Source organism: Manis pentadactyla, chromosome 3 (assembly GCF_030020395.1).
Source record: "Manis pentadactyla isolate mManPen7 chromosome 3, mManPen7.hap1, whole genome shotgun sequence".
NCBI lineage: Eukaryota > Metazoa > Chordata > Mammalia > Pholidota > Manidae > Manis > Manis pentadactyla.
Genome location: NC_080021.1, coordinates 16,268,266 through 16,295,509, shown reverse-complemented (window position 1 = coordinate 16,295,509; position 27,244 = coordinate 16,268,266). Strand labels below are relative to the sequence as shown.

General features: G+C 39.1%; 1 protein-coding gene across 1 annotated transcript in view; it reads left to right on the top strand.

The window, feature by feature from the left end:
* The window catches only part of LOC130682808 (serine/threonine-protein kinase TAO1-like), a 135,276-nt gene that overhangs the window by 26,393 nt on the left and 81,639 nt on the right, over positions 1-27,244 (top strand). The gene's annotated exons all lie outside the window — the stretch shown is intronic.

Sequence of the window (27,244 nt, the reverse complement as noted above, 5' to 3'; positions counted from 1 at the left end):
GACTATCTCCTTCCCCAGATTGGGGAAGTTTTCAGCAACTACCTCCTCAAAGACACTTTCTATGACTTTCTCTCTCTCTTCTTCTGGTGTCCCTATAATGTGAATATTGTTCGGTTTGGATTGGTCACAGTTCTCTCAATATTCTTTCATTCTTAGAGATCCTTTTTTCTCTCTGTGCCTCAGCTTCTTTGTATTCCTCTTCTCTAGTTTCTATTTCATTTATCGTCTCCTCCACAGTATCCAACCTGCTTTTAATACCCTCCATCGTGCCCTTCAACGATTAGATCTCTGACCTGAATTCATTCCTGAGTTCTTGGATGTCTTTCTGTACCTCTATTAGCATGTTGATGACTTTTATTTTGAACTCCCTTTCAGGAAGAGTCACGAAGTCCATATCATTTAAATCTTTCTCAGGAGTTGTATTAATAATTTTACACTGGACCAGGTTTCTTTGGCATTTCATATTTGTATATGGCGCCCTCTAGTGTCCAGAAGCTCTACTCTGGAGCTGCTCAGCCCCTGAAGCAATGTCGGGGGTCGCAGGGGAGCAATACTGGTGCCTGGGGGGGGGAAAGAGCTGTTCCCCGCCTCCCGGCTGCTGTGCCTGTCTCCGCTGCCTGAGCCAGTGGGCCGAGCATATAGATAGAAGCCTTTGTCTCAGAGCAGCCGGATATGGATCCCTACTTTCCACAAATGGCCGGAATCCCAGTCTCCCCAGGAACTCCGCCTGTCCCAGCTTTCCAACCCCATAATCAGAAGAGTATGATGAAAGCACCATGAAATGTAGGTTTGTGCTCCCAGCGCAGATCTCCAGAGCTAGGGATTCAGCAGTCCCTGGCCTTCCACTCCCTCCCTGCTCCATTTGTCTTCCTCCCGCCGGTGAGCTGGGGTGGGGGAGGGGCTCGGGTCCCGGGAGCCACAGCTCTGGTACGTTACCCCGTTCGTGAGGGCTGCTCTTTTCTCCAGGTGTGTCCAGTCTGGCGCCGTCCTCTTTCCTGTTGCTCTCTCAGGATTAGTTGTGCCAGCTATATTTTCTAATTGTATCCAGTTTTAGGAGGAAGCGTCTGTCTCTCCTCTCACACCACCATCTTTAATTGCCACATTTTATATGTGTATTCATGAGTTGATGTACATTGGATTGTTTTTAATAAATTATTATTTGTATATCAAAAAATTCTTCTATGAACATTTGTGTACAAGTTGGTAACTCATTGTGGATTTGATTTGCATTTCCCTGATGTCTAATGGTGTGAAGCACCTTTTCATGTGCTTACTAGCCATTTGTACATCTTCTTTGGAGAAATGTCCATTCAGGTCCTTCACCCATTTTCAAGTTGAATTATTTCTGTTTACATTTTTGAGTTGTAAGAGTTCTTTATATGTATACTACATGCAAGTCAGTAACCAAATTTATGATTTGCAAAGTTTTTCACCATTGTCTTCTGACTTTCTTGATACTGTTCTTTTGAAGGGTAGAAGTTTTAGATTTTGATAAAGTCCAATGATTATTTTACTGCTTGTGCTTTTGGTGTCATATTTAAGGACCCAACTCCAAATCTAAGGTCATACAAATGTATCCCAATTTTTTTTCCTTAGAGTTTTATGGTTTTAGCGAGTACATTTAAATCTATTTTGAGTTAATTTTTATGTATGTTTTGAATTAAGGATCCAATTTCATTCTTTTGCATATGGCTCTCTAGTTGTTCCAGCACCATTCTTTCCCCCACTGAATGGTCTTGGTATCTTGTTGAATGGCCAAGGTACCTTGGTACCTTCAATATTACCAACTTCACAATATTAAGTCTTCTGATCTATTACCATAGGAATTTTTTTTTTACATTATTTCTATCATTCATTTCTTTCAACAATGTTTTCATAGTATTAGTTTTATTCTTTTGTTAATTCCTTTCAAAACATTCTTTTTGATGTTATTATGAATGGAATTTTCAATCACTTACAGGTTGTTCATTACAGTTGTATGAAAAACTTTATATCTTGATCTTGTGTCCTGTAACCTTGTTAAATTTGTTTATTCTAATTTTTTCAAAATGAATTCCTTAGGATTTTTTTATATGCAAGATCATATCATCAGTGAATAAAGAGTTTTATTTATTCCTTTCCAATATCATTACATTTATTTCTTTTTCTGGCCTAATTGCCCTGGCTAGAACCTTCAGTGCAATATTGAGTGGCAGTGGCAAGAATGGACATCCTTATTTTGTTCCTGATATTTGGACAAAATCATCCAGTCTTTCAGCATTAAGAGAACTCCCTCCTGCAGTGTCCTTCTAGCACCCTCTATTGAGAAAGCTTAACATTATGCTCACTGTAATGATAAATGCTTAAAGCAATTTCATCCATTATCACAGAATGTATATTAAGAGGTGAATTTTGAGTTGAAAACAATAAATTGGTAGCGCGTCAGTCTCATAAAGGTGCTGTGATAGGAAACCATTTGCAGGAAACAGTGGAGGCGCCATGGAGTTAGTAGTCAATTCTAGCTGGAGGCCTTTAGGAGAAATTTCATACAGGAGGTGATGCCAAAAAGATAAGTAGGTGTTCCCTACAGAGTAGGAGAGGATATTGCTGAGAGAAGCAAAGATAAGAAGAGGCATGAAGAGCTTGGTCTCAAGATCTGTGAAGGGTTTGAGGTTTTACCCTACCTGAAAGCTAACAAGTTAGCCTGCCACAGTTTCATGGACGCTGGCAGAAGAGGAGACTCCTGGGTCAAGACGAGGCCTTTCTCACTTGTTGCCTGTAAGGAATGTGAAGTCAGGTTCCTGTAGGTTCACCTTGCTGCTCCCACCCCAAGTTATTTGGGAATGATATGGAAGGGGCCAGGGTAATACTGCAGTGGGTTTGTGCCTTAGCTGAGAAACCCTGAGCTTAGGGAACCCAGGTGTTTATAATAGGCAGTAAACCTGCCTGACTTTTGTCCTGGAGGAAGACATTATCTTTATTATTCTTTGCTCTGGGGGAAGACAACTATCTCAGTCTTCCAAAGTTTTGTTCATTACACAAGCATCCTTGAAAAGATGGACTGGAACAAAACGGCCAGTCAGTGCCTGTGTTCCCAAGATGTTCAGAGCTGTACGAGACCCATAAAGAATTGTCTCCTAACACCTGGCAGATTTAGGGAACTGCAGGTAGTTCAGATTGAAGATGAGCTTCAGTTTGGGCCTGAGATTTTCACTACCACATGTTACAGCTTCAGCACTTACTACATCAAGATGTTGTACATCTCTTAGTGGAGTAAGGCCGTGGTTGCTGACAGATTCCTTTCTTCTTTCCCTTTTTTGCCAAATAGAGCAGTATGATATTTTGGTTGGCTAGGCAAAATATCAGGGCTTTAAGACCTAGTTGTGGAATCAAGTGATTCAAACTCAACTCTGCCAGCTGTCAGCATTGTGACTTTAAGGTGAAGTTTTGGTTTCCTCATCTGTAAAATGCGGATATTATTGTAAAATAGCAACTAATAACTAATGAATATTTAACTGTGTGCCCACATACATCCCTTCTACTCTCCCACCTTATTTAGGGTAGATGTGAGAACTAAGTAATGTGTATAAAATGTTCTTCCCAATGCTTGGCATGTAGTACTTACATGTTATTGGTCAGCTATTTTGTTTTTGCTAATAATTAATTATTTGGGCCTTTTTGCAGATGAGAGAGATGTTCCTTTGGAGCTCTTGGCTCATAATAGTGTTATACAGAAGTACCATTGTACAGATAGCCATGAATTACAATCCCAAGTTCTGCTGTCTACCAGCTGTGTGGTTGAACCATACTTCACTTCTTTGAGCTTCCTTTTCCTTGCATGTTAAATATGAGTAATGTCACTTTTTTATAGTTGTTCCTAGTTTGAAATAGTTATATGTCTTGTTGTGCATTTCTTGTTGGACTTATTTCTCACCTTGGCTGGTCAGCCTGTAAACACTTGCTTTGATCATGAAAAGAATTAGTGGCCAAACAACTTAAAGTGTGTACCTTCCTGTTGGGATGGGAATGGAGAATGTGTGTTGAGTGATGGTCAAACGTGTTTGTGTGTAGAGGAGTGGGGGATGGGCTTTATCTTCTTTATTTTATTAATTTTTTAGTTTGGTATCATTAATCTACAATTACATGAGGAACATTATGTTTACTAGACTCCCCCCATCACCAAGTCCCCCCCACATACCCCATTACAGTCTCTGTCCATCAGTGAAGTAAGGTGCTATAGAGTCACTACTTGTCTTCTCTGTGCTGTACATCCCTCCCCCTGTGTCCCCCCCTCATTATGCCTTATCTTCTTAATAGGAATGAAAGTGACATTTCTGGTATGGTTTAAGAACAGAAATATGCTCTAGTTTCAGAAAAATTAGTATGGGATTTAAGTGCAAATGAAAAGGATCCGAGCTCCTGTGGGATGGTCTAAAATAGACATTTAGACCAGTTAGCAGAGAAGGATTATGTAATACGTCACATAGAAGATGGAGTTTTGTTGGTGTGCTCGATCCTCTTGAAATAGAGCATTCCAGAGTTCTCAGGTAGTTTTGGAATTTGTCAAGTTTGAAAGGATTACTCTGTATCTCCCTTATCTTTGTTCCATCAAAGCTAAACTTATGAGAACATTTTGATCGTGGCTGGACCTTAATATTGAAATGGGTAGTGTTATGATGTGCGATTTCTTTTTGATTTTATAATTTCCAAAGCACACGGTACACCTGTGTTTTGGCACTTAATAATTGGAAAGCAAAATACAGATAGTAGTTCCTGTAGGAAATCCTACCAGATTCATGTATCAAGTCCCCATGATACCCAGAAACCTCTTAGACCCTGATGGATGGCAGACATGACCATGCACGGTCTAAGAGGAATTTCAGGTGCTCAACTGTATAGCAGTTTCTTTCTTTTCCACTCTTAATTTGTGGTTAACTGATTGTGTGTTCCAGTAATTTACTTTTCCTTCATGTATTTAACAAATATTTACATATTCACTCCAATGAGATTGCTTTTTTGTTTCCCATCCTTACAACTCTTGGCCATATTACCAGTAGGGAAACCTGTCAAAATACTAGGAACATTCTTCACCTACTCTGCCGCTTACACTTTAATATAGTTAAAGGATAAGCAGAGCAAATGGCTGCCATGTGAACAGGGACTTTAATGTACCTTGTTGTATATCTAGGTTTTGTTTGGTCCCTGTTGAGCAGCGTGGGAATAGGTTTCTCAAAAGAACCTTGGGAAAATACCTTTGCCGAAATTTGATTTTGTCTCTTTCACATTAACAGGTGATTGATTTAACTTCTCCTTTTCATTAAGAACACATTTTTACATCTAGATCTGGAAAAGAAATGAGGTCTAAGGTAGAGGACAGCACTAATATATTTACTAGAGGTACTGAGTATTTATCACGTGCAGTCATAACTACCCTGCAGTGACACCTCCAGCCCAGTCCTCCCATGACTGTGCTTGCAGTGCTGTCCCCCATATCAAGAGATGGCGCTTATTGGAGTTATTTGTTAAGTAGCAGTAATGAAGTTGGTACCAGGAGTGGGGTTTCACCCATGTTGGCATACGCCCATATTGCTGAGGAGCAAACTACCTTAAAACTCAATGTTTTAAACTACAGCCCCCTTTTTTTTTAATAGCTCATGTTTCAGTGGGTGACTGAACTGGGCTAGGAGGTTCTTCCGCTCCATGTGATGTCTGTTAAAATGGAAGCCATTTGGGAACTTGACTGGGTTAGAACTTGCCGGCTGGCGCACATCATGGCTGGCAATTGCCACTGACTTGTCCGGTTGCTCACTGGAATCGCTGATCAGGGCCATGGGACTCTCCCTCCCATAGCCTCTCCGTGTGGTCTGGGTTTCTCCCAGCTCGGTAGCTCTTCCAAGGGGAAGGAAGCAGAAGCTGCCAGACCTGTTAAGAACTGGGCTCAGAAGGCCCAGAACGTTGCTTCTACTTTATCCAGTTATTCAAAGCAGCACAGGGCTACCCTCTACTCATGGGTAAAGAAAATAAACTCTGCCTTTCAATGAGGGGGTAGCATTCGTATAGAGATCGTAAGGATTAATACCGCCTGTGCTAGGTGTTGGAAATACGGCAGTAACTAACACAGACGTGGCCCGGGGTACTGAGAAGAGGCTGGAGAGAATAGCAAAGGGCCTCGAGAGGGCTACTAGGCTCTCCTAAGTCAAATTAAGCATTTAGACTTTTTAGAGCAGTGAGAAGCTTTGAAAAGGTTAAAAAATAGGAATAAGAACATTTATGTTTTTCATTAATTCTCTGACTGTGATGTGGGAAATGGCTTCATAGCAATGAGCCTGAAGATAGGCCAACCCAATTGGGAATCTCTTGCAGTAGTCCCTGAGCATGATAGGACAGGGCCTGGGACTAGGAAAGCGATGTGGGGTTGGTGAGGAGTGCTCAGATTCATACAAGACAAAGGGGGATAACTGATGAAACTCAGTGACTGACTGAACATGGCTGTTGAGGGAAAGGACGAAGTCAGTGGTGGTACTCAAATTTCTGTCTTAAGCATCCATGTTAATAGAGGCTCCCACTATCTACCCTCCATTTGACCCCAGTTTACACGTAAAGCAGTTTCAGAATTATTAACCCGTCCCTGCATGACAGTCAACTTCATCAGCCAGCATGGTGTTTATGTGCCGTTCTTTTGTCTTTGTTTTTACAGCTTCCAGTCTAACACTGTTAAGGTTACTTAGGTCAGCTCCTTTGTTGCCCCACTCCTGTCAGTAGGTTCATGTCAAGCATTCATAATACAGTTAAATTCCTTCATCATAGTCTGCATTCTGACCCAGGATCACTTGATCCCTGATTGTTGCTTTGTTGCTGGTGTTTTTGAATACTCTAACATTCTTGATGAGATGGGTTTGACATCATGCAGTCTCATTCTGAAAATGTGTATTATGCTGAAGATATACTGGGATGTTTGCTGGGAACAGTGTTGAAAATGTAAGGCTGAGAACAGGATTATGAATGAAACCATGGTCAGGTTTAGAGATCAGAAGGCAGGGTTAGTGAATCTTCTGCTTTTAGAGGTCAGGCATAGCCCTTATATCAGGAACCTTCAGTAGTTAAGGGTTAGGGAGTGTTGGGGTATAGAGGATTAGGCAGATCTCAGATATAGGGCAAAGAATTGACTTATATCATTGCATTAGGATATAGATATTGGAACTTACGTAATGGCAAATGGAATCTATGTGAAAGGACCATATTAGGTGTACACAGCCAGGACATGCAACATTGGTGGTCACAGCAAGTTCTGAAGTGGAAAAAATGCTTGGAGATCGTGAGTACTTGAAGGGAAGATTCCTTCTCTTTGAAACCCCTACAGAAAGGTTTTTCAGACTGCGGTCCTCAACAGCCTGCCTTAGAAAAATCACCTATGATGCTTATTTAAAAATTGCAGAATTGGAGTTTCTGGAAATAGGATCCAGGAATCAGCATTTTATTTTATTTTATTTTATTATTTTTTAATTGAAGTATAGACGATATACAATCATATGAATTTCAAGTGTGTGCCATATTGGTTTAACAGTTACCCATATTATTAAATCCTCCCTCCAAGTAGTACAGCTACTATCTGTCAACATAAGAAGATTCTACAAAATCATTGAGTGTATTCTCCATACTTTAACTACTATACCCCATGATCAACCTACATTATGACTGAGAATTTTTGTGCCCTTTTAAACTCAACCTTCCCACACACCCACCCCAACTCCTCCCCTATGGTAACTACCAGTCACTTCTCTGTGTCTCTGAGTCTACTGCTGTTTTGTTCATTTTGTTTTGCTTTGCTTTTGTATTCCACAAATAAGTGAAATCATACAGTATTTGGCTTTCTTCACCTGCCTTATTTCACTGAGCATACCTTCTTGATCCATCCATGTTGTTGCAAATGGCAGGATTTATTTTGTTTTTAATGGTTGAATAATACTTCATTGTGTATATTATATGTACCACATCTTCTTTATCCATTCATCTACTGATGGGCTCTTAGGTTGCTTCTATATCTTGGCTATTGTAAATAATGTAGCAAGAAACATAAGGGTGCTTTTATCTCTCAGGAATCAGCATTTTAAATAAGCATCCCAAGTAATTCTGATACATCCTGAAGTTTAAGAACCCTTACACCTATGGTGGGTAGTGAGGTGCCTTGCACAAAGCAGGTGTGTGTGTGTGTGTGTGTGTGTGTGTCTACTAACTTGAATTGCAGATCAGTTCTGGTAGCTTCTGAATAGAGGGCCAGTTTTGCAAGTAATATTAATAAAAATATCTTATGCTTATTGAGTGTTTATTATGTACTGCGCTCTTTGTTCAGTGTTCTTTATTAATTAGCTCATTTAATTTCTATGAAGAAGGTACTATTGTTATTCTCTCTTAACAGAAGATTGATAAAATTCAGGTTTAGAAAGTGTAGGTTGATTCAAAAATTCATATGGAAACACCAAAGACCCCGAATAGCCAAAGCAATCCTGAGAAAGAAGAATAAAGTAGGGGGGATCTCACTCCCCAACTTCAAGCTCTACTATAAAGCCATAGTAATCAAGACAATTTGGTACTGGCACAAGAACAGAGCCACAGACCAATGGAACAGACTAGAGAATCCAGACATTAACCCAGACATATATGGTCAATTAATATTTGATAAAGGAGCCATGGACATACAATGGTGAAATGACAGTCTCTTCAACAGGTGGTGCTGGCAAAACTGGACAGCTACATGTAGGAGAATGAAACTGGACCATTGTCTAACCCCATATACAAAAGTAAACTCAAAATGGATCAAAGACCTGAATGTAAGCCATGAAACCATTAAACTCTTGGAAGAAAACATAGGCGAAAACCTCTTAGACATAAACATGAGTGACCTCTTCTTGAACATATCTCCCCGGGCAAGGAAAACAACAGCAAAAATGAGTAAGTGGGACTATATTAAGCTGAAAAGCTTCTGTACAGCAAAAGACACCATCAATAGAACAAGAAGGATCCCTACAGTATGGGAGAATATATTTGAAAATGACACATCCGATAAAGGCTTGACGTCCAGAATATATAAGGAGCTCTCACGCCTCAACAAACAAAAAACAAATAACCCAATTAAAAAATGGGCAGAGGAACTGAACAGACAGTTCTCCAAAAAAGAAATACAGATGGCCAACAGACACATGAAAAGATGCTCCACATCGCTAATTATCAGAGAAATGCAAATTAAAACTACAATGAGGTATCACCTCACACCAGTAAGGATGGCTGCCATCCAAAAGACAAACAACAACAAATGTTGGCGAGGCTGTGGAGAAAGGGGAACCCTCCTACACTGCTGGTGGGAATGTAAGTTAGTTCAACCATTGTGGAAAGCAGTATGGAGGTACATCAAAATGCTCAAAACAGACTTACCATTTGACCCAGGAATTGCACTCCTAGGAATTTACCCTAAGAATGCAGCAATCAAGTTTGAGAAAGACAGATGCACCCCTATGTTTATTGCAGCACTATTTACAATAGCCAAGAATTGGAAGCAACCTAAATGTCCATCAATAGATGAATGGATAAAGAAGATGTGGTACATATACACAATGGAATACTACTCAGCTATAAGAAAAGGGCAAATCCAATCATTTGCAGCAACATGGATGGAGCTGGAGGGTATTATGCTCAGTGAAACAAGCCAAGTGGAGAAAGAGAAATACCAAATGATTTCACTTATCTGTGGAATATAAAAACAAAGGAAAAACTGAAGGAACAAAACAGCAGCAGAATCACAGAACTCAAGAATGGACTAACAGGTACCAAAGGGAAAGGGACTGGGGAGGATGGGTGGGTAGGGAGGGATAAGTGGGGGGGAGAAGTAGGGGGGTATTAAGATTAACATGCATGGGGGGGTAGGAGAAAAGGGAGGGCTGTACAACACAGAGAAGGCAAGTAGTGATTCTACAACATTTTGCTATGCTTATGGACAGTGACTGTAAAGGGGTTTATAGGGGAGACCTGGTATAGGGGAGAGCCTAGTAAACATAATATTCGTCATGTAAGTGTAGATTAGAGATAGCAAAAAAAAAAAGGGCAGTTCCTGTGTGGTAACCTCCAACGAGTTCTACACAAGGGTATAAAGGGCATATAAAAGTGTAGGCAAAGGGTCTGTTTGTGTTTATACAGAGGATCAAAGCCTAATTGGGCTACCCCGAAAATGAACTAAGATACGATATGAAAAAGAACTTCCAACATCTGCACCCTCTGGAAGACTCATGCCAGAAGATGATCATCAAAAAACCCCAACAAAGATCCACGCACTGCTACAGCTGTAGAAGCACTCATCCCACCAGTTCCTGGACCTGCCATGGGAATGAGGAAGGAGATATCTAAGCTGGCCTGTGCATACAGTAAAACAACAAATTTGACTGGATCTATACTGTTGGAACTCAACCAAGAATTTGGAGAAGTGCAAATTGTAGCACTCCAAAGTCTTACAACTACAGACTATTTACTGTTAAAAGAACATATGGCATGTGAACAGTCCCCAGGAATGGGTTGTTTTAATTTGTCTGATTTCTCTCAGACTGTTCAAGTTCAGTTGGACAATATCCACCATATCATAGATAAGTTTTCACAAATGCCTAAGGTGCCTAACTGGTTTTCTTGGTTTCACTGCAGATGGCTGGTAATTACAGATATGCTTTGGTTATGTAACTATACTCCTATTATGTTAATGTGTGTGCGCAATTTAAGTAGTAGCTTAAAACCTATATATGCTGAAGTTACTCTACAAGAAGATTTGTCAAAGAAATAATCAATCTTCCCATGTTTTCTTCCGCCTGCTACTTCTATAGCTTTTCTTCTTCCTTCCTAATTACAACCCTTAAATAGAACTCGTGCCTCATATCAAATTTACCGAGTATCATAATTCTTCCAAGTGGTAAAGATACCTCAAGACAAATGCTGGGCATAGAAGCCACAGGGCATAAATATGCAAAGAAGTAAAAAGCTAACTTTTTCAAACAATAAGGCTTCTCTCTCACTTACCAACTTCACATTTCCCTGTATGTCCCCGGAAGATGACTGGTTAGCCAGAGACGGGTAAGATTCCTCAAGGGAGGAACAACCTAAGACAGGCACAGTCGCAGGGGGGACATCAGGTGAGAAATTGGGGATCAACAGAGGTGAGGCTTAGAACCTCACCCCCCCGTTCTGAGAGAAATCTTCTGCATACGTGGATGTTTTATTGCCCTGGTCTAGCTTGGATTAACACATAGTCTACAGGCACACACCTGATCATCTACATGTGCTCTCTTACAACACTAAACTATGTTTTCTACCTTTATCTTGTATCTACCTACCACTTCAGCATTTTATTAAAAATAATAATAATAAAGAGAGAAATGTGGTATCCACATATAAATCAAGTATAAAAACCAAATGAGTATTCATATTTGAACTGACTGTTTATAGTTCATAATGCATGAGCAAAACCGAAAGTTTCTGTGATGACTGCCCTTGTACTGTTCACTATGTAACTTATTCATTATGTGAGAATTTGTTCTACATGTAAAAACTTGTTTGTTATGCCTCAGAAGATTGGAGACTGACAAAAATTAGGCTTGGGGTGGAATAATGATTGTGCATTGAGCATTGACTCCCCTATACAGAATTTTATTGTCGTTAACAACCATTTGATCAATAAATATGAGAGATGCCCTCACAAAAAAACAAAAAAAAAAAAAAAAAAAAAAAGGACAGACTTCCAATGGTAAAATAAATAAGTAACCGGGATGTAATGTATAGCATAAGGAATATAGTCAAGATATTGTAACAGCCTGGTAGGGTGATAGCTGGAACCTAGAATTATGTATATAAATGTTCTACCACTGTGTTGTACACTTGAAACTCATGTAATGTAATACTGTGTGTCAACTACCCTTCAATAAAAAATAATTATTAAAAAAAAAAAAAAAAAAAGAAAGTGTAGGTTGCCCAGTATCACAAGAAGTTCTTAAGTAGTAGATCTGGAATTCAAGCCCAGGCAGTCTGCCTCCAGAGTCTGTGGTGTTTATGACATTGTGAAATCTTTGCTTTTGGCAGTTCATGCTATGCCCTCTCATAGTTTCAGACACAAACTAGCCAGTTGAAGAGAAAGTAAGAGACTTAAAGTCACACTGTTATTTTGATGCTTCAGCAACTCAAAGTAGCAGTGGTGTAGTGACGGTCTTATATCTTTAAAATTTTTTTAATTGGTAAAAACAGATATAATACTTAAAATAGTTTGGCAACATCATATTAATAAATACTAAACAGTCTTATAATAATAAAAGTAAGGAACCATAGAGTAAGACTAAGATACAGATTTATAGTTGCTCAGACCTGAATGGCCACTTAGGGCATCTACTCTTCATTTCCTCTTACAAATGAAGGAACCGAGCCCCAGAAAGATTAAGTTATTAACTCAAAGTCTCTGAGAAAATTGTTAACAGCCCCAAATATCCTGATTCAGTCCACTACCATTTCCACTTTCATTCTGCCTCTATCTGAAGTCTCTCTCTGAAACAATTAAAATTTATAACTAGAATTATTTTAAAAATCCATTCCACTTAGATGAGCCTAATTAAAAGTTGCACAGATACTCACTGGAGGATGACAATTTGTAGCTGAAATTAGAAGCAAATCTAGTAAATTTGGAAGGCATGTTGGGTACAGTTGCAAAAATAAATGTGAGTAAATGACTCAGGATATTTAAGTAAAAAAGTTTGTTTTGAAACAAAGGCTTTTATAGAATGCATTACTTATGGGACCTTACATCAGTTTGGTTTTATAGCTTAATAAAAGACCTGAAATAATTCAGGGATTATACAAATAGGGAAACAGCTGGTTGAGTTCTAGATTTGCTGAAAACATTGATCTGAAGTATCAGCTCCTTTTCATCTTAAAATTCTGTGAACTCAGAATCTCAGATATAAGGCAGTTTATGGTTTGAACTTTAAAACATACCTTAGAACAGTGAATCTCCAATTTTACCAAGTTTCAGAATTACCTGGAGGACTTGTTAAAATACAGATTGCTGGTCCCCACCCAGGGTTTCAGAGTTGCCTGTTATAGGGCCTGAGAGTTTGCATTTCTGAGTTCCCAGGTGACGATGATGCTGCTGGTCTAGTGACCATACTTTGAGAACCACTGGATTGAAGAAAACAAATGATAATAAAAAGCAATTATACTCTTGTGATATAATTATAGACTAAAAGTTGGTGTCTTTGAAATCTGTTACATAAAAAATTTCTGTTGACTCATGTTTCCATACTTGACTAGTACAGTAAAACCATAATGATGACATGGAGAGACATATGCATTTGAAGTCCCTTCTGAGTCATTATGATAAGATTAGATTATATTAAACGTGGCTTAAATTATATGGTAAAATGTACTTTCTTAGTAATATAGTTGTCTGAAAATAGGAATCTGTGTATGGAATACATTAAGGCAGTCCTCTAGTCATTCCACGTCTTTACCAACACTGATCTGAGCTATCTTCTTAATTTTAGCCATTCTAATAAACATGCAGTGATATCTTAATAGTGTTTTAGTTTACATTTCCTCTTGACCAATACTGAGTATCTTTTCATGTGCTTTTTTGGCATTCATCTCTTTAGTGAAGTGTCTATTCAAATCTTGTTCCCACTTGTCATTGGGCTATTTTATTATTATTATTATTGAATTTTGATTTTATTCTCTTATAGATTGTACTTATAGTGTTGTATCTAAGATACCTTTGCCTAACCCAAGTTCCCAAAGATTTTCTTTATAATTTTTTCTGGAAATTTTAGAGTTTCAGGTTTGTATTTAGGTTTGTGATTCATTCTGACTAAATTTCTGAATATGACACAAAAGTATGAGGTATAAATCAAAGGTTTTTTTGCTTTTGTTTTTTTGCAAGTGATAACCCACTTGCCCCAGCACTGTTTGTGGAAAAGACTATCTTCCTCCATTAAATTGCTTTTGCTTGTTGTCAAAATCAGTTATCCATATAGTTGTTTGTATTTCTGGACTCTGTTTAGTTCTAGGGGTCTGTCTGTCTGTCTTTACCCAAATACCACACAACCTGGATTATTGAAGCTTTCTAGTAAGTCTTCAAGTTGGGTGGTATTAGTCCGCCAACTTTGTGTTTTTCAAGGTTGTTTTGGCTATTTGAGTTCCTTTGCATTTCCATATGAGTTTTAGAATCAGTTTGTTAATTTCTTCAAAAAAAGTCAGTTGAGATTTTGATTGGTGTTGTGTGCCCTGTGGCCTGAAAACTCTCTCAAGACAGTGAAATGGGGCAGTTACAGGGCTCACCTCCTGTGTTCCCGGTCACTCTCCTTCCTCTTCCTTCCATTATGTCTAGTGTCTTGCAAACTATTATTTATTTATTTATTTATTTATTTATCTGCATTTTGAAATTTTTGGTTGTCTCAGGCAGGAGAATAAATTTGATCCCTGTACTTTTATCATGACCAGAAATGGAAATACTATGGTAGGTTTTTGATACATAAGATTGTATCAGACTTTTTCTTGATAATTGGTAACGACATGGAAAAAGGATTGGAGGGAAAAAAGATTGGAAAAGGAAATCATTCAGGAAGAAAAGCTATAACCTGAGGAAGTAACACATCAATGCTGGAAAAGGGCAGCTGTAGTTGCTAAGGAGGAAAGGAGGTAGTAGTTGTCTTGAGCAGGCCATACAGATAGCACCTGGTGAACAGTTAGATGTGGAGGATGCCCAGAAGGCTGAGATGACCTCAGGATTGAGATCTTGCCTGTTTTAGTTGTGACTGGTTGCTGAGGGTGGGTGCTTGCATGTGCGATGTGATTGATTGGGACCTTCCATTTTATACATGGTACCGCAGTGTTACCGAACCAGTTAGTCACTCATTGAATATTAATAGTTCTTTATACCACTTGGCAGTTCATTATAATTGCAATCCAGAACAGATACATAGTAGGTGCTAATTCCCATCACAGAAGTAGTTTATTTTACCAAGAAAGAGGTCTCTGAGCCATTTCTAGCAGATTTAAGTGTTTATGGATCATAATTTCTTTGATAAAGAGGTTTTTAAAGGAGGTGAGACAGAATCAGTATTGGGAGTCCCTGCTGATTAAAGTCAGATAAAATGAAAGTAAAACATCTTGGAAATGATATGAAAAATAATGAAGAAATATTACCTTATAGAATCTCAGACACCCTTTCAAGAACTTTCACTGTGTGGAGGTACAAATATAAGGGAACATGCTGTGTCAGATGGAAATAGTTACTATAATATTTATAGTAAATTATGACTTATTTTCTGGAGCTGTCAGTGATTTAAGTTTTAATGAATTGATTGGTCACTGTTTCCATGAAATCAAATTTATTTTCCAAAATTAGCATAGAAATTATCCTCTGAAAGATAAGGATATGAGATACCGTTGTTCCCTCCATTTGTGATTACACTTCTGCTCTTTCCTTAAAGAAAGAAATGTTTCCTAGAACCAAATGCTTCTCCTTTAGACCAGCATTTGAGAGTTAGGTAAATAACAGAGATTGTAGACCCTGCCATCATAGATTTTATAATCTAATCTACATCATTTCAGCTCCCTGCAAGCTTATGTTTATAGTTGTTTTTCTTTTTTTTTTTAGATAATTATTTTTTATTGAAGGGTAGTTGACGCACAGTATTACATTACATTAGTTTCAAGTGTACAACACAGTGATAAAACATTTATATACATAATTCTAGGTACCAGCTATCAACCTACCAAGCTGTTACAATATCTTGACTATATTCCTTATGCTATACATTACATCCCGGTTACTTATTTATTTTACCATTGGAAGTCTGTCCTTTTTTTTTTTTTTTTTTTTTTTGTGAAGGCATCTCTCATATTTATTGATCAAATGGTTGTTAATGACAATAAAATTCTGTATAGGGGAGTCAATGCTCAATGCACAATCATTAATCCACCCCAAGCCTAATTTTCATCAGTCTCCAATCTTCTGAGGCATAAGAAACAAGTTCTTACATGGAGAACAAATTCTTACATAATGAATAAGTTACATAGTGAACAGTACAAGGGCAGTCATCACAGAAACTTTCGGTTTTGCTCATGCATTATGAACTATAAACAGTCAGTTCAAATATGAATACTCATTTGGTTTTTATACTTGATTTATATGTGGATACCACATTTCTCTCTTTATTATTATTATTTTTAATAAAATGCTGAAGTGGTAGGTAGATACAAGATAAAGGTAGAAAACATAGTTTAGTGTTGTAAGAGAGCAAATGTAGATGATCAGGTGTGTGCCTGTAGACTATGTGTTAATCCAAGCTAGACAAGGGCAATAAAACATCCACGTATGCAGAAGATTTCTCTCAGAACGTGGGGGGGTGAGGTTCTAAGCCTCACCTCTGTTGATCCCCAGTTTCTCACCTGATAACCCCCCTGCGACTGTGCCTGTCTTAGGTTGTTCCTCCCTTGAGGAATCTTACCCGTCTCTGGCTAACCAGTCATCTTCCGGGGCCATACAGGGAAATGTAAAGTTGGTAAGTGAGAGAGAAGCCTTATTGTTTGAAATGGTTAGCTTTTTATTTCTTTGCATATTTATGCCCTGTAGCTTCTATGCCCAGCATTTGTCTTGAGGTATCTTTACCACTTGGAGAATTATGATACTTGGTAAATTTGATATGAGGCACGAATTCTATTTAACGGTTGTAATTAGGAAGGAAGAAGAAAAGCTAAAGAAGTAGCAGGCGGAAGAAAACATGGGAAGATTGATTATTTCTTTGACATATCTTCTTGTAGAGTAACTTCAGCATGTATAGGTTTTAAGCTACTACTTAAATTGCGCACACACATTAACATAAGAGGAGTATAGTTACATAACCAAAGCATACCTGTAATTACCAGCCATCTCCAGTGAAACCAAGGAAACCAGTTAGGCACCTTAGGCATTTGTGAAAACTTATCTATGATATGGTGGATATTGTCCAACTGAACTTGAACAGTCTGAGAGAAATCAGACAAATTAAAACAACCCATTCCTGGGGAATGTTCACATCCCTTATGTTCTTTTAACAGTAAATAGTCTGTAGTTGTAAGATTTTGGAGCGCTACAATTTGCACTTCTCCTAATTCTTGGTTGAGTTCCAACAGTATAGGTCCAGTCAAATTTGTTGTTTTACTGTATGCACAGGCCAGCTTAGATATCTATGTTTATAGTTTTTGAGGACTTAAATTCTATTTAATTAAAGCATTCCTTCGTTAACTTTTCATTTTAAAGTAGACTGACCCCATTTGTAATCTTTTTCCTGGTGTAAATTTATTTAAAATGAATGCAGAGATATGCTGTTCTAAGGCACTTACTATCCGTGTGCAAGCATAAAAGGTCATTAGCTTTTTCTTGAGTAACTGTGTCATTTATGAGCTTGTTATTTTTGTTCTTGATCACCCTAGTTCCTCTCTACTCCCACCCTGCCTTTTTTAAGGTAGGGTGATTGCCCTGGTACAGTAGGAATGCTTTCTAATCTAATATGCATAGATCTTAGGCAGGCACTTGGCAAGGTTTTATGGCATGGAAATGGGTTATGCCCAAAGGGTGATGATTATTGAGGTAGTTGGGAGATTAGACTCTGTTATTTAACAGACCCTGATTTGAGTCTTCCCTCTACAGCTCATTAGCTGTAAGAGCTTCTTGGTTCAAAGTATTTAACCTCTCTGAGCCTGTTTTTTCTTCTGTCAAATGGAGATGGTACAGTCTTCTTCACAGTTATTGTAAAGATTAAATGAAATGATGCATGTGAGTTGCATAACATAGTGTCTGGCACACAGTAAGTGCTCAATAAATGTTAGCTATTATTTAATGTCTTGACAGAAAACTAAGAAAGGCAAGGCTGTCAAATTGACGGATCACAGAAAATAGGAAAGGGTAGCTGGTAATTAGATGACATACTGAAATTTAGAAGGACCTCTACCTCCTGAATGAAATGGAATGCCAGAGTTAAGAACCATGAGATCTGATAGTTTCCGGTATTGAATTTTAGACTGAAGATCTCAGTGGTACTAATATAGGAAAGAAGAGGTCTGACTTAATGGCAGTTTCTGTTGATTTTTTTTTTGCTGTTGTTGTTTTTATTGCCAAGGTCAATGCATGATCATAGTGATGACAGTGTTATCATAGTCTTCCTTGGTTGACACTATTGCTGTAATCAATGGTTTTTATTCTGGAGCCCATCTTTTAAAAAGGACTCTGACAAATTATATATCCTAGAGAAGCAAAGACCCTCAGGTAGGAGCCATTTAATAGTTACCTTCGGATCTTTTGAAGGGCTGTGATCTGAAGCTGATCTTTCTGTGTGGCCCAGCAGGGAGCTCTTCTGTAGCTCAAGTTGGACTTGACGGTTAGGGTTCAAGTCCTGCTTCTGACACTGAGTAATGATTTCAGTGGAATCACTTACCTTCCTTGAGCCCTTGAGCCTCAGTTTCCTAAACCTAAACATAAAACAGAGAGTAAAAGCACTATACGGAGGCTGTGAGGCATAAATAAGTTAAGTGGGAAAGAGTAATTCGATTTATTGTTGTAATTGCCCGAAATTATCCTAGGGAGGTGCTGAATCAGCTCTGTGTTTGGAGGGACTCTAATAATTAGAGCTGCTCAGTAGAACAAGCTTTCCCATCATACCAACGGCCAAACAAAGGCCTGGGAGTTGTATCAGGGCTTGTAGAAATTTTAGCATGGGGCAGAAATTTGCAGAAATTCTCTGAGAGAAGGTATAGTGTTTACCTTGTTCTGCTCTCTCCTGGGCACCCAGCACAGTGCCCGGCGTATGGCTGTGCCTGGTAAATATTTGTTCACTGGGTGAATAGCAGTTCCTCCTCTAACACTCATATTTTATTCTTTGTTTAGCATCGCTCCTTTCCTGTTTTCTAGTATTCCCAGATGTGTTTGTTTGCCTTTGTGTTGTTATTTTACAGTGGATATTCTAACACTAAACCGAAGCAGCCACTGGCTGTTCGTCCTCTTCGTGTGCACTTACAGAAGACTGGGGCACAGAGAGAATGTTGATAGGATTTTCAGTATAAAGGATTCTGAGAGTAGTTTTCCCTCAGGTTTGGCCATTTTTATTTCCTTCCTTCTGGCGCTTCTATAAGCACTTTAATCTCTGTGTTGCTTTTTAAAAGAGGGTGTCTTATATGTAGAATATGTCCATGGGATTACATTTCCAAGAACCTCAATACAGTGGTTGCCTCTGGGGAGGGAGTTTGGAATTGGAGAAACTACATTATTGTACTGTTTGAGTTTTTCAACCATATGCTTTATTAATTTTAGAAAGTAGGTAAGATGAATCTGTGATTCAATAGGTCCTAGCTTAAGCGAAATAAAAGACTTGTATTGGGGAATATTGCAAAGTACCCTTGGTTAACAGTAAAATAGACTCCATATATTAAGCACCTGCTGTGTTGAAGACATCATGTTAGGTGCTTTGCCTACATTCCCATTTAATTTTCTCGATAATCACATGAAGTTTAAGCCTCACTTCCTTTTGTCTTTGCCGCCACAAATTCATGCCAAAATTTTTGTGCTGAACCAGAAATCACAACCAGGCTTTGTTCCTTAAGCCTCCTGGGCCTTCAGGCCTCACCCTTTAACTAGAACTTAGACAAAGCCAAAGACTTGAAAACCAGGGAGAAATGGCAGTCATTGAAATTATGTTAGATGGAAATGCTGCTGCCTTGACTTTATCTTTCCAGTCTACCAGGGATTAGATAGGAAGAAATAGGCAAGAAACTGTAAAATAAGGATTTAAGTCACATAAAAGACAAACTTGATCTTTGAAGATTCTAGGGCCTTGTTACCCAAAAGAGCTCTGTGGTTATGTTTCAAAGTGATAGATGCCCTTGGCCTGGGATTCATAGTGATTTTGGTGAGTGGTAGAGACTACATTGTGTCCAGAGATTAATCTCTGTGATTTTTGGGAACTTAAATTTTCATAGAGTTTTCTCCAAGCAATATTTTGAGCTATAGGTTTAGTGTGGTTGTTTATAGAATATTAACTACTCATCCTAAGGAATTAATCTGCTTCTTTAGTGAAAGTTGGTCTCCATTTCTCTGGGGTAGAGTTATTTACGTCAGTCAGTCAGTCTCTTGCACTTCCTGTCTCTCTCTTTTAAAAGAAGGTAATGTTTAGGAGAATTCCTTTAACTAGAGAACCCAGTAGTCATTCCTCCATGACTTTTGCATGAGTGTGTTTTATTTATTTCTGTGTGGTAGTTCAGATACTGTAGCATGTGTCTTCCATGCTAACTTTCAGTCAGACCTGAGGTCAGTTCCTAACTTCGCCGTCTATTAACAATGTGACCTGGGCAAATGATTGAGCCTCTGTGATGATCAGTTTCCTTATCTCGAAATTGTGTGTAATAACACCTGGTTCACATGATTGTAACCAAGGATGGGTTGAATACTGTGTTCAAAGTGCCTACACACTGTCAGCATTCAGTGAGATTTTGTTCCTTTTTTTAATCTTTCTCCTCTGTTCACCCCCAGTGCTTTGGTTGCAGATGTAAATTCTTAAGTCAGCCTCTGAGGAGAGGAGTAAGGACATTGGTTTAGCCTCTGCCCCTGTCTGGTGATACACTTACTCATCCTTCAAGACACAGTTTGTGTGTACCCCCCACCTGCTAAACCTTTCTTCTGTGGGCAAGATTAGCTGCTCCTTGATTTAAAGCACTTTTCCCCTCTTCCTGGCATGTAGTAAGTGCTTGGTAGGCATTTGCTAGGTAGGGAGTTTCTGGACATGAGTGTGTGAGTGTGCTGTGGGGGTGGTTTACAGAGCTTTACATTGAGCCTTGCAGTCCTGGAAGTTCAATTTAGAGCATTGATCTCAAGGTAGTAGAAACAGTGGAGTGTTAAGAGATGATTTTCACTTGATACCATTTGGTTCTAGGAGCAAAATGCTTTCAGCATTTAGACTAATTACATTTACAGAGTAGTTCTCCATTCTGCAAACATTATAGTGACAGGAAATATTTTGTTAGTGCTTACCGCGGGCCAGGCCCTGTGCTGATCATTTTATCTACATTTTCTCATTTAGTCTGCATATCTTCTTGGTAACTGATACTGTACTCATGATACAGAGGAGAAAACTGAGACTCTAATAAAGTAACTTGTCAAAGACTATATAGCTAGCAGTAATATAGCCTAGATTTGAATGTAATCTTATTCCACTGCTGGCTTTGAGATACCATATTATATAGCTTCCCTTTTCTGTATTATTATGATAAGAAAGTTACATAGGTGGGCAAAGATGATTATAAAGGTCATTGTTTCTTGAAGATTTTCCCCATGTTCTCTGTGTTTATAAAAGTACCAGTTGCTTGCGAGTTTGTGTCCTGCACTGTTCCATTCTTCACTGTTATTTCTGGTGGGAGGCAGTTATAAAATATGGGTTCAATTTTAATTTTTTCTCCACACTAATATCTTTGTTGAGGAATAATTATGACTAAAGTACAGTGCGGTGAGGAGTAACCAAGTTTCTACTCAATATTGCTCAAGCAGTGAGTAAGTCATTAAATTTGACTCTTGATGAATGTATAATGATTGCTTAATACTCGGCTGCCAGGAAAAACAGACACACACACCCACTCCTCGAGGTAGGTATGCATGTGGATAAGTGTTGCTAGAGATAGTGGGAGCTATATTTTAATAGAGGAAGGGTTTTTTGTTTTGTCTTTTGTTTTGTGGAAGGAAGGAAAGGAACACTATGGTTTTATATTGTCATTTATTTGAGTTTATCCAAAAAGAAGACATTTCTTGTTTTCAAAATACGGAAGAATCAAATTTTAATTTAAAGAGATGAGGAAATATTCTGGTTCAGAAAGTAAAACCTCCCTACTCTATGCCCTATCCGTTTTAGGAAATTTAAAATACAATCAGGTGATTATACCTGCCCCCTTTCCTTCCTTCCTCCCTGTGAAAATGGACATACATACTTAATGGCACTGAATATTTATCAGACCTTCTGAGTGTATGATTCATGTTGAATTGGAGTCAGCAACCCCTTAAGAACACTAAATGGCTGCTTTGTCTCAGATTGGTATTTTACTAATGAAATGCGTTGGAGTTGAATTTAATCAACTGTGTATAATTGGGATTGTTCCTGTCCAGACATGCCTGTACATGACTTTGTAGAATAAAAAACATCTGACTCTGCAGTTTTTATTTGTTAAGGACAAAATTTCAGGAAACAACTTGGCCAAGGGCAAAACTGCAGTTGAACCAGAAACAAAAAGTTGAAAGGGGTAACTAAGTGCAATTTGTTTTGAGGGCATGCCTCCCTAACACACCCATGCACACGTGCCCTAGTTGTAAAAGGTAAAAAGCTTTATGAATCTATAAGGCATGAAGCCTTTGGTTCTACTCTGGGGATTAGGAAGGATTCTGGAAAAGGATCTTTGTAGCTGAGATCATAGGGAACAGCAGAGCAGAGCAAAAAGGCATCTGGGAGAGTAATGAGCTAGTAGAGAGGTGTGTTTGGACCTGCCAAGGGAAAGAGGAGGGGGAGTGTCTTCATTTTAAAGTCTGTGTCACTGAAGGCCGTTCTTCTGAAAACCTAGGGATGATGAGGGAACTTACCTGGCTCTAGGTACTGTGTGCTCTGGCTCCTGTTTCAGCCCTGCTTCCCAAACCTCGGGGCTGGGCCTGCGGGAAGAGAGTTTATTTCTCTGTAATGCATGCCTGAGGCTGTGGCTACAGGGCAGCTATGGCCAGGAAGGGCCTTATTGAGAAGAGCTGATGCTGAGGCTGCGTCTCTTAGCTGCATCACTTACTTTCCATTCTTGCAGAACTGGTCGCTGGTCTGGAACAAAAGCTTGATTGGTGTACTGATAATACCTTGGGGAAGCCAAGATAAAGAATCTGCTCCCCCATTTTTAACCTTTAGCCTAGAAAATGGCATTATATTGAGCAAATAATGTGTGAATAGACCCTAGACAATCTTGGAACCCACCCTGGATAAACTCTCATGAGTCCATGCTGTGTTATGTAAGGATTACTATATTGCTACAGGCTTACTACCTACATCTCTTAGCCATGAACAAACAACATGGAATTTTTCTTGCATGAGGCTACATCTGTAAAAATAGCCATTTGTCTCCTCCCTTCCTTTCCTTTCTCAGACCTCTTTGCCCTCATTTTTCTCCAGAATTCTTTCTTTTACCCAAGTCTTTTATATTCAAGACAACTAGCATTGATTGTCACTGTTTTGCTTTTCTACTTGTTTCTTTCTCAGCCATCATCTTCCTTTCATCAGTCTCATGAATTTTGTTTTAAGTAGAATCTTCAAATGAAATCCCCAATTTCTGCTTAATGTTTAACTAATCATGTAACTTTAGTGCCTATTCAAAAAGAATAGTAATAGTTATAATATGCTGTTAGTGCATTTTGACACTGAGTAACAAATGACGTGTCTAATGAATAGTGTGGCTGCTTAGATTGCATAATTATAGGTTTATCTAACTTGAGGAAAATTATATGCAGGCCAACTACATCCATTCAGATACTTTCTATGTTATATAAATATCAGAGCTGTTTAGTCTAAAAAGCAGCCTTTCCTTTAGTGAATAAAATTATTTAATTATCTAGGGTTTGCAACTCTTTTGTTTGAAAAAAACAAAATGAAACAGAAACTGTCTTTAAAGAATGGGTTTAGTTCTATGGCTCTTCCTGGTCTAAGTAACACTTTAAAAGTTCTCCAGGTATTATTAGCAGTCAGTCCACAGTGTTTGACATAGTGCTGACCAGGATCATTGGGACAAGGCACACAGATTTGTAGGGGGATAGCCTTCATACTGGCATCCTTACAGAAACATTTATAATTTCATAATGTAAATCAGATCATCTGTGCCCTCTGGAGTTCATTTACTGGGGCAGGGATGGGGGGCATATTTCAGCTAGTTATTGTATCAACTTCTTGGAACAGTTCCCTCCTCTCTCCCTCCCTCCCTCCCTCTCCCCTTCCTTCCTTCCTTCCTTCCTTCCTTCCTTCCTTCCTTCTTTCCTACCTTCCTTCCTTCCTTCCTTCTCTCTCCCTCCCTCCCTCCCTTCTGTGATTTATAATGTTTGTCACCCATACCTTCTCTTCTGTTTCCACCCATTATTATAAGTCAGCCTTTTCCAACTCCAGTTCATTCCATATACTACGGCTAACTGAGTTCATCATCTTAATTCATGACTTGATTTAAAAATGACTTTCGTTTGGAAGCTTTTGGTCACTCTCACTGAGAATTAAACCCTGTCTCAACCTCTTAACTAGGCATTTAAGATCCCCATAAACTGACTCCAACCTAGTTTTCTAACATTATACAAGGGACGGTTTCTGAATTTGTGAGTGCAGTTTTCACAGAGACACCAGACTCTTCCCAGGACCCTTCCCCGTGCCTTTATTGCCTTGTAAGTGAATGTTCAAGTCTATCACAGGTTCATCTGAGTAACACAGCAAGGGTTGGTTATAATGAATAGATGACCGTCAAATGGCACGTAAAGAAGTGTGCATATGCCTAGACTCCCGAGCTGCTTGGCCAAGGAAGAGGCAGTCAGAGCCGTGGGTAACAGGAATGGTTCGGTCAGGGGGCTCTACTTAGAAGTATCTCTGCACGTAAGCCCGAGGGCTCCTCCCTTCCCCTTGGCCATGTCTCTGCCGCTGCCCGAGTGCGGCTGCTGCTTCCGTCTGCTGCTGCCAGTGCTCTTGGCCTGGTGCGGGTCTGACGTCTTAGCAGCCAGAGATGATTTAGTTATTCTTGTAGCTTCCAGTGGGTTATTTGGTTGCTTTTGTAACCCACCCAGTCAGCCTTGCTGATGTGAAATGTTACCTTCACATTAAAATTTGGTAATCTTTGAAAAGGGGGATAATCACTTTCTTCTGTTACCATCTTCCTATACTTAAGGAATTGGAAAAGCTTTTCCAGTTTTGATAGCATTTGAGTGGCATTGGCTGGTGCCCTACTTGGAACAATCACCAGGGAACTGAGAGCATCTCAGGGCCTTGACTTTCTCCCATCTGGAGAGTTTGTTCCCAAGTTATTCTTGGGTGAGTTGGAGGTGCCTGTCCTTCTCATCTTTGAGCACCTTTTAGCACAGGTGGGCAAGTGTGCAAACTGCAGATAGAAAGCCTGAGTTGGAGACCAGGTCTGCCATTCACTACTTCCGTGGCCTTGAGCAAGTTGCTTCAGCAGCTTACCTCATCGCAGTTTTCTCATATGTAAAGTAGAGATGAAACTCGCTATCTCCTAATGTTGCTGTGGGGTTTAATGTAAATATGTGTGCAAGGAATAATCTTGGCACATAATGAAGTGCTTACTAATTCTTAGCAACAGCTATTATTGTATATTTTTTTCATCATTGTCCTTAACTTTCTAAGCTTTATCATCTGCACTGATCTTCTCTAATGCCAGGCTTGCAGAAAGGCGTGGTGCAGAAATACATTACTCTCTGGGATTGTCACTCTGTGAATATTGACATCTTGTGTAAATCTACCAAGCATTGGGGCCATCGTTTTTCCTGTGGAAAAACCACAATGAAAATATAATAGGCAAATGAGTTAATTATCACATGTCATTTTTACATTTTAATTCAATTGAATATCTGACGCAGAACAATTTACAGTTTGGCAAAGGACTAATTTTCAAATGTGTTAAATAATGGCCATATAAGAATATTGAAGGAAGAATTGTTACAGTTCTTTGTTGAATCCCAAGAAGGCTAGGGCCACTTTCTTACTTTCAAATGGATTAAAATCTGTTTGGAGAAATGAGGTAAATGCATATAAGAAGACAAGATTGTTTGTGGCTAAAAGTGCCAAGTATCAGGTGTAGTAGTTAAGGTAAATTAAGTGAAGGAAGAGATCCTTCTAGGCTGGTATAGTTTCAAAGCAGGAAAGGCCTGAGTTCAGTCCTTGAAGGATGTGTAGGATAGAGTTTGCTGTCAATTTTTAGGAAGGGCTTTCCTGCAGGAGAGGGAGAATTTTGCAGCTGAGATTGTATACTGAGGAGTGAAGGAGCAGGGACCTTCTGGCTGGTCTGTGTGCATGTCTTTCCCCCGCCCCTCACTACTCCCCCTCTCACAGACCTTTTTAGTCAGCAGCCAACTCCCTATATGTTGATCCCTTTTTTCCTCCTGAATTCTTCAGGGATTTATTTGGTCTATTTGCCCTTTTTGCATGCAACACTGTACCCTTCTTTCCTCACTGCAATCCTTTAGTAGGACGAGGCACAGATTCCCTGTACCTTCCCTTGCCTGGTGTTTCTGAAACATGAACACAAATCACAGCTTTGAAAGAGGTTAGAACTGCAGTAGGGGAATAAGTGTTAACAAGAAGCACAAGAAGTATCACAGAAGGAACCTTGAAGTAGCCATGGAGGGCTGCTACTTGATGTGGCCTTTCTCATGGCCTCTCTTCCAGAACTGTTAGGGAGCCTCTTCCAGTTCCTGTCTTGGGTCTCTGTTCTCTAGCCCTTTTCTGCAGCAGGCCAAGACACGGACCTCAGCTACAAGTTACCTGCCTGGGCATCACTTCCAGGTGTGGTGTGATTGTCAATTTTCAGGACTAGCTGCCTGATCTCTTCTAGTGTTTTCCTTTTGTTGTCTAAGGCTGCATTATTCATCACTTAGGTTCTTCAGCCTGTCCCCACATCCTTGGGTCCTAGAGCCTCAGCTGAGGCTGCGTGTGAACCACAGATGGCCTCCAGAGAGTCTTCCCTTAGGCTTCATTCCATCAAACACTGACCCAGCCATCGCTTGTTTTCTCCTTGACAGGAAAGGTCTCCTTGGCCTTGTGTTATTTGAAATTGCTATCTGGTTCAAGTCTTGCTAGCATCCATGGGACCTTGATAATGAGAACCATCATCCTATTTATTTTGCAGACTTTCATAGCATTCTTCATGCCAAAGTCACATTTTTCTGTACTTTCAAAAATAAACTCATTTGGAAGCTTGGAAAAACAGTTGAAAAGCACTTAAGAACATTACCTTGCTTTTTCAATTTGCTAGTCACTTTTTATAGTCTCCTGTTCCCTGTAGGTATTTTAATTTTTAAACTTAGTAAGCATAGTTGTTTCACACCCGGACTAATAGATAATTCCAATATCTGAAATATTTGTGGATCTGTTTCTGTTGATTCTTACCTTGATGGCTTGTTTTCTTGTGGGTTTTTTTTTAGGGTTCATAAGGTTTTATGTGTGTG